General features: G+C 43.5%; 2 non-coding genes across 2 annotated transcripts in view; both read left to right on the plus strand.

Moving 5' to 3' along the window:
• Positions 1-4690: 4690 nt before the first annotated feature.
• On the plus strand, positions 4691-6679 carry LOC143206465 (small subunit ribosomal RNA). The gene has a single exon (XR_013008425.1). It is a non-coding gene; the product is annotated as a small subunit ribosomal RNA (ribosomal RNA).
• Positions 6680-7387: 708 nt separating this feature from the next.
• LOC143206464 (5.8S ribosomal RNA) overlaps positions 7388-7500 on the plus strand; it is a 155-nt gene continuing 42 nt past the window's right edge. The window contains exon 1 of the ribosomal RNA XR_013008424.1: positions 7388-7500. This exon is cut by the window's right edge and continues 42 nt beyond it. This is a non-coding gene — a ribosomal RNA (5.8S ribosomal RNA).

The raw sequence follows: 7500 nt of genomic DNA on the forward strand, positions 1-7500 counted from the left end.
ACTTTGGCCGAGAAAAAAGCTTCTGCCAAAAAAGCCGTCGAAAAGAAAACAGGAAAGAAATCTACCGCCGCCACGACTACGTCCGCTTCCAATGCCGCCGCTAATAGTTCATCTTCGAAAGCAGCAAAAAGCAACACGGCCGCAAGATCCCCGAAATCGCCTTCCAAAGCGAAAAAATCTAATAAAGCCGGACCTACGAAAAAGCCCAAGGCGCCTAAACCGAAAAGTGCTAAGACGACGACCTCAACTGTTCGTGTTGCCGCTGGTGAAGGTGCGAAAACTAAAAAACCAGTATCACCAAAGAAAAAGAAATAAAACTATTTCTACTACGTATGACGATATATTAAACAGGCGACACATTTCATCGTCAGATCAAGAAGACACGGAGTTGAAAATTACAAATATCCCGACACTCCTGGACGTGCTACGACTTCCCTAAAAAATACGTTCGTCCAAGACCGTATTTTTTTAATAGAAAAAAAAACGGTTCTTTTCAGAACCACAATATAACTTTATAAAAGAAAGAATATTTATATAATTTATTTATTATCTTATTATTACTTAAATGATTATTTTCTAGATAGAGCCGTAACTAATTAGGGAACCGATCGATCGATACTCTAAAACAGTAATAAAGGAATATTCAGTACAGATCAGATTATTTATAAATTTTCTAGTTAATATTTATTCTTTAATAAGAACGCGTATTCTAACTTCTTTTTTATACGATTTTGTTGGCCCTGAAAAGGACCGATATTAAAGGGCGTATGCAAAACTTTAAACGGTTTGCGTTATCTATTTGGTTTTGCTGTCTGTCTTTTTAGGCAATAATACTGCTTGAATGTTAGGCAAGACGCCGCCCTGGGCAATAGTAACGCCAGATAACAGTTTATTCAATTCCTCGTCGTTTCTGATGGCCAATTGTAAATGCCTAGGGATAATCCTTGTTTTCTTGTTGTCTCTAGCGGCGTTACCCGCCAACTCGAGAACTTCGGCCGCCAGATATTCCATTACGGCAGCTAAGTAAACGGGAGCACCGGCCCCTACGCGTTCGGCATAATTTCCTTTCCTTAGAAGTCGGTGAATACGACCGACAGGAAATTGTAATCCCGCACGATTGGAACGAGACTTCGCCTTTCCCTTCACTTTTCCGCCTTTACCACGTCCGGACATGTTAATCTCGATCGTTGTTAGATACTGCTCACCTTTAAATCAAAAACGGTACTGGAAATTTCTTACAGATCGGCCTGGAATTTTGTCCGCGAGCCAAACTCGTTATATCATACGCGACCAATCAGACTCTAACTCGGGCTATGGGCGGGGCTTAGAAGTGTTCCTTCGAATGTTATAAGTTCTAGAATTAAAGGCATTTTTTTAGTTAAGTACTCTTTGAGGTACGTGAGACGTCGGGATTTTTATTTCGAAATGCCACCGAAGACAAGCGGTAAGGCGGCCAAGAAAGCCGGAAAAGCCCAGAAAAATATCTCTAAGAGCGACAAGAAAAAGAAGCGCAGGAGGAAGGAAAGCTATGCGATTTACATATACAAAGTTTTAAAGCAGGTTCATCCCGATACGGGTATCTCCAGCAAGGCCATGTCGATCATGAATTCTTTCGTGAACGATATATTCGAAAGGATAGCCGCCGAAGCGTCGCGTCTCGCCCATTACAATAAGAGATCAACGATCACGAGCAGAGAAATCCAAACCGCCGTTAGGTTATTGTTACCCGGTGAGTTGGCTAAGCACGCCGTTAGCGAAGGTACCAAAGCAGTCACCAAATATACCAGTTCTAAGTAAATTAATTCACATACCTATGTGTGTTTCAATATACTACTTACCTGCAAAATCGGTTCTTTTCAGAACCACAATTGGATATACATTTTAAAAAATGAAATGTTAAACAGTAGCTGACATTTTATAAAAACAGAATTTTCAGATATATATATATATATTGTAGTTATTGTATTGAATTATATTATATCATTATAATCTGTTATATAGTAAGTATATAGAATAAGTTTTGTAAAAATGGTACGGCCCGAGATTGTTATTTAAAAATAAGGTAAAGTATTTCTGGAGTGACTTCGAAAATATGTGTATTCATTTTTATTACGTTTATGACTATATGATAATTAATTTATTTTTCCTAACTGTGGCTAATTGTGGATTGTGGCTAATTTCTACACGATAAGTATTAATCACGGGAACGTCTCGAAATGAACAAATAGGAACTGTAATTAATCAAGAATTTAGAATGGAACTATCGTCCTAATATAATGAGGATCGTCAAAGAGAAGATACTTTTTTTTTCGTTTACTAGGTTGACCTTGCTTGGGGACAGTGGAACTCAGTGGAAAATCGCTGATGGTGGGTGAGGAGGATAGGCCTGTGGTCAGAATCGATATCTTGGAGTACTTGCAGGTCAGAGGCTTGATTCGAATTTTGATAGATAAAAAAGTCAATTATTGTCGGTCGATTGGAGGAGTAGTGAGTTGGTTCGCTTGGAGCAATAAGCCCAAGTTCCAACTCATCTATTATCCCGGCCGATAGTAATTCTTCCAATAGCTGTGTGGTTGATGGCGTTGAAAATGGCCTGAAAATCTCCTTGGTCATCTGAATATGTTCCGAAGAGTATTTCGCCAATGGAGATCGGGTTCGTGTTCTAGTGGAATCCAGACCAGCCAGACGACTGTTATCTTGAGTTCCCCGTACATGAGTGGGGGGAGGAATTGGTCTTTTGGGTTTGGTTGTTTTTGGAGTAGGTCGGCACTTGCATCCCGAGTAATTTGCGGTGTATGGTTCTCAACAGTTGGTGCATTTCGGCGGGGAATTTCTGTCTTTGGGACTTGACGTAGGCCGGAGTGGCTTTACAGTTGGCCGATGAATGACCGTAGAATTGGCAGTTAAAACGTTGAACGCGCCTGCCGTTGCCGCGCTGGGCTTGGACTTTTACCACCTGATTCATTAGGCGGTCGACCGCGAAGATACGGCGTTCCTCTCGAGGAACCGACCAACATGGATTGGATTGAAACCGAGCTTCATGAGCGCGGTTCGGACTTCGAGTTACCATTACGTCGAGAGAGAAATATAATATATTAGCTGACCCCGCAGACACTCCGTACCCTGTACTCAATGGATAAATAAAGGATTCATTCTATCAAATTCTTCGTTCAAATCACTTTCGAATCATCCTTAGGAACATTCTGATATCGGAAAACCTTATCCGTAGTCGATAAACGATATCTAACGGATGAATTATAGAAAATGGCCAATAAGCGGCAAATATCCGATCGTAAGGGTGCACCATCGTTTCGGCGAATCATTCTTTTGGAATCTTACGTTCTACAAGCAAAACATTTATTCATAGGTATATACCGATAATAACGAACGGGCCGACGTAACAACCTAAAATGTCCTGAAATACGTGAGAACAGTTTTACTCCGATCGCCGTATCGATATGTGACAGTATCCATCCTATGAAGGATCTTTACATTCTACTAGCATAATTTTATGGATCGGAATTTTCCGACTTTTAAAGAACGTGATCGGCAGTCTAGAAACGGCCTGAGGACGTATTAACACGAGAGGTTAAAATTATTGCTTTAGAAGTTCACGTTGTCTAAAGCTAAAGTTTATTCATCGGAACATTCCGATAATAACGAGAACGGGCAGACGTAAAAACGAAAAATTTGCGCAACGTCCGTATAAACGATCTGTTCTAAAACACCCATACATTTCCGATAGCTGGCGAGAGACCCGCGCTTAAATCGTGTGCGCTTCTACGTGGGGCGATACGAGAGACGGATACGACGGGTCGGGTCGACCGGCGCTGTGACACTTTTACCGAGTGGCTTTTGATCAGCGAAGGTGGTATTACATATTATATGTTAATATATAAGATCCGAACCGTATTTTTTTATTTATCTAAATAAAAAGCGTATTTCGTCGTGTTATTATATATTCGTAACGCTCTCGCGATTTTGTATCGTCGTTTCGTTGTTCTTCCTGGTCGGTTTTTTTCGATATATCGGGAAGCGTACGACGACGACGACGGTATCACTGCGAGATCGCGAATTCGGCGGGAACATTCGGCTTCGTTAGAAGAAGATGATCCACGATTCATATGCGATTGGAATTATTATTTTTATGGACGTATCGGTTTTTCATCGGAACGTTCATAAAACAGCAACACATTTTGCGATAGCTCTCTGCTCTCCGAGCGAGAATAAAATAAAAAATCACGAAACGTTTCTCGTACGAGGTTTCCTTGTCGCTTTATATATTTCTATCTAGCGAAGGGTTCGGAGAGAATGTTTTTCGAGGTCTTATAAACGCCGAACGATATTTTGCGGCATCCAATTTTCGACGTAGTCGACGATCGTCGTCGATAATCGAGATAATTGGGTGCCTAGTCGATCGGTTGTGTATAAAAAAAACAAAAGATGTGTCTAAGATGATGATATCGTTTTGTTTTATTAGACAACTAATATTAAAATGTAAGAGCGTGGCGCCTCGGACCGGTTTTTCCGTCGTCTAGGCGCGCTATCATGCACCTCCTTTTTATTAGTCGTCGATATATATTATATATCGTCGTCTTACGCACACGTTTCTTTATAAGTCAAACTTATAAAATAAACTGTGTCTGTATTTGTTTTATCTGCTTCGTGTCGATAAAATAATAAGAACAGTTCCCTGGTTGATCCTGCCAGTAGTCATATGCTTGTCTCAAAGATTAAGCCATGCATGTCTCAGTACATACCGAATTAAGGTGAAACCGCGAAAGGCTCATTAAATCAGTTATGGTTCCTTAGATCGTACCCACAATTACTTGGATAACTGTGGTAATTCTAGAGCTAATACATGCAAACAGAGCTCCGACCAGAGATGGAAGGAGTGCTTTTATTAGATCAAAACCAATCGGTTTCGGGTTCGCGCTCGTCATCGTACAACTTGGTGACTCTGAATAACTTTAAGCTGATCGCACGGTCTCGCACCGGCGACACATCTTTCAAATGTCTGCCTTATCAACTGTCGATGGTAGGTTCTGCGCCTACCATGGTCGTAACGGGTAACGGGGAATCAGGGTTCGATTCCGGAGAGGGAGCCTGAGAAACGGCTACCACATCCAAGGAAGGCAGCAGGCGCGCAAATTACCCACTCCCGGCACGGGGAGGTAGTGACGAAAAATAACGATACGGGACTCATCCGAGGCCCCGTAATCGGAATGAGTACACTCTAAACCCTTTAACGAGGATCAATTGGAGGGCCAGTCTGGTGCCAGCAGCCGCGGTAATTCCAGCTCCAATAGCGTATATTAAAGTTGTTGCGGTTAAAAAGCTCGTAGTCGAATTTGTGTCTCGCGCCGCCGGTTCATCGTTCGCGGTGTTAACTGGCGTGTTTTTCGCGAGACGTCCTGCCGGTGGGCTTAGTCGTGTCGCGTCGCCGTCGCGCGTGCGTTTCGGCGTGCGTGTTGTGCGCGTCGTGGTTACGACGGCCCAACTCAATCCTGCCGCGGTGCTCTTTACTGAGTGTCGAGGTGGGCCGGCACGTTTACTTTGAACAAATTAGAGTGCTCAAAGCAGGCTAAAATTTCGCCTGAATACTGTATGCATGGAATAATGGAATAGGACCTCGGTTCTATTTTGTTGGTTTTCGGAACCCCGAGGTAATGATTAATAGGAACGGATGGGGGCATTCGTATTGCGACGTTAGAGGTGAAATTCTTGGATCGTCGCAAGACGAACAGAAGCGAAAGCATTTGCCAAAAACGCTTTCATTGATCAAGAACGAAAGTTAGAGGTTCGAAGGCGATCAGATACCGCCCTAGTTCTAACCTTAAACGATGCCAGCTAGCGATCCGTCGACGTTCCCTAATATGACTCGACGGGCAGCTTCCGGGAAACCAAAGCTTTTGGGTTCCGGGGGAAGTATGGTTGCAAAGCTGAAACTTAAAGGAATTGACGGAAGGGCACCACCAGGAGTGGAGCCTGCGGCTTAATTTGACTCAACACGGGAAACCTCACCAGGCCCGGACACCGGAAGGATTGACAGATTGAGAGCTCTTTCTTGATTCGGTGGGTGGTGGTGCATGGCCGTTCTTAGTTGGTGGAGCGATTTGTCTGGTTAATTCCGATAACGAACGAGACTCTAGCCTGCTAACTAGGCGCTTTTTGACATCCTAAAGGCCCGCCGGCCGCGTTGCTTTCGGGTTTCGCGGTTCGTGCGCGGTTTTTACTGTCGGCGTACAAACTATTCTTCTTAGAGGGACAGGCGGCTTCTAGCCGCACGAGATTGAGGAATAACAGGTCTGTGATGCCCTTAGATGTTCTGGGCCGCACGCGCGCTACACTGAAGGAATCAGCGTGTCTTCCCTGGCCGAGCGGCCCGGGTAACCCGCTGAACCTCCTTCGTGCTAGGGATTGGGGCTTGCAATTGTTCCCCATGAACGAGGAATTCCCAGTAAGCGCGAGTCATAAGCTCGCGTTGATTACGTCCCTGCCCTTTGTACACACCGCCCGTCGCTACTACCGATTGAATGATTTAGTGAGGTCTTCGGATCGACACGCGATGGCGTTTCGGCGTCGTCGATGTGTAGGAAAAGATGACCAAACTTGATCATTTAGAGGAAGTAAAAGTCGTAACAAGGTTTCCGTAGGTGAACCTGCGGAAGGATCATTACAGTGTGTTGTTATGCCTATATATATATAATAGGTAAACGTACAAGTCTGTAAAAATCATTGTCGAACGTTAAAGAGCCATCTACGAAGTTCGGAAGTTCCGATCGAATTTCGACGTCGTCAACGTAGCTGTTTTCGGGTACCTATAATATATGGTTTTAAAAGATGTACGCCCGAAAGCGGAGATATATACGATGAAGATGTTGTTATATAGGACGACGAGTAATAATCGTCGGCCTACGACGGATTTCGTTATAAATGGACAAATCGAGCGCAAAATAAAACGATTTTGCCAATTATATTTCTAATCGACGTTTCGATCCTCATATCGACGAACATATACGATGATCGGTAATGTGATTAGTTTACGAAAATCTTATCACCCTTCGTTTGTTTCATTCCAAAAGGGTGAGATTTAGTTTACGAAAATATTGCCAAACTATGATCAGCGTATGCTCTTTTGTTGTCGTACGAGGTGAGACGACGAAAATTTACAACGAACGTCACCATTTCGAGTAGTCTGTCTCCGCTCCTCTCGTTGTGTGTAGTGGAGAAGACGAAAATAAACCGTAAGAGCGTTTTAAAGTCGACGGCGGCTGCGAAAGGGGCGCAAGCGCTGTCTATGACGTGAGCGCGCGTCGTCGTCGTCGTCGTCGTCTTATAATAGAAACGTTTCGATATGCGTTTAAAACCTAACTTAAAAAAAGATTACCCTAAACGGTGGATCACTTGGCTCGTGGGTCGATGAAGAACGCAGCTAATTGCGCGTCAACTTGTGAACTGCAGGACACATGAACATCGACATTTCGAACGCACATTGCG

The sequence above is a fragment of the Rhynchophorus ferrugineus genome, unplaced genomic scaffold (genome assembly GCF_030347505.1).
Source record: "Rhynchophorus ferrugineus isolate W39M unplaced genomic scaffold, kcgeb_rfMv2 rfM708, whole genome shotgun sequence".
Taxonomy (NCBI): Eukaryota; Metazoa; Arthropoda; class Insecta; order Coleoptera; family Curculionidae; genus Rhynchophorus; species Rhynchophorus ferrugineus.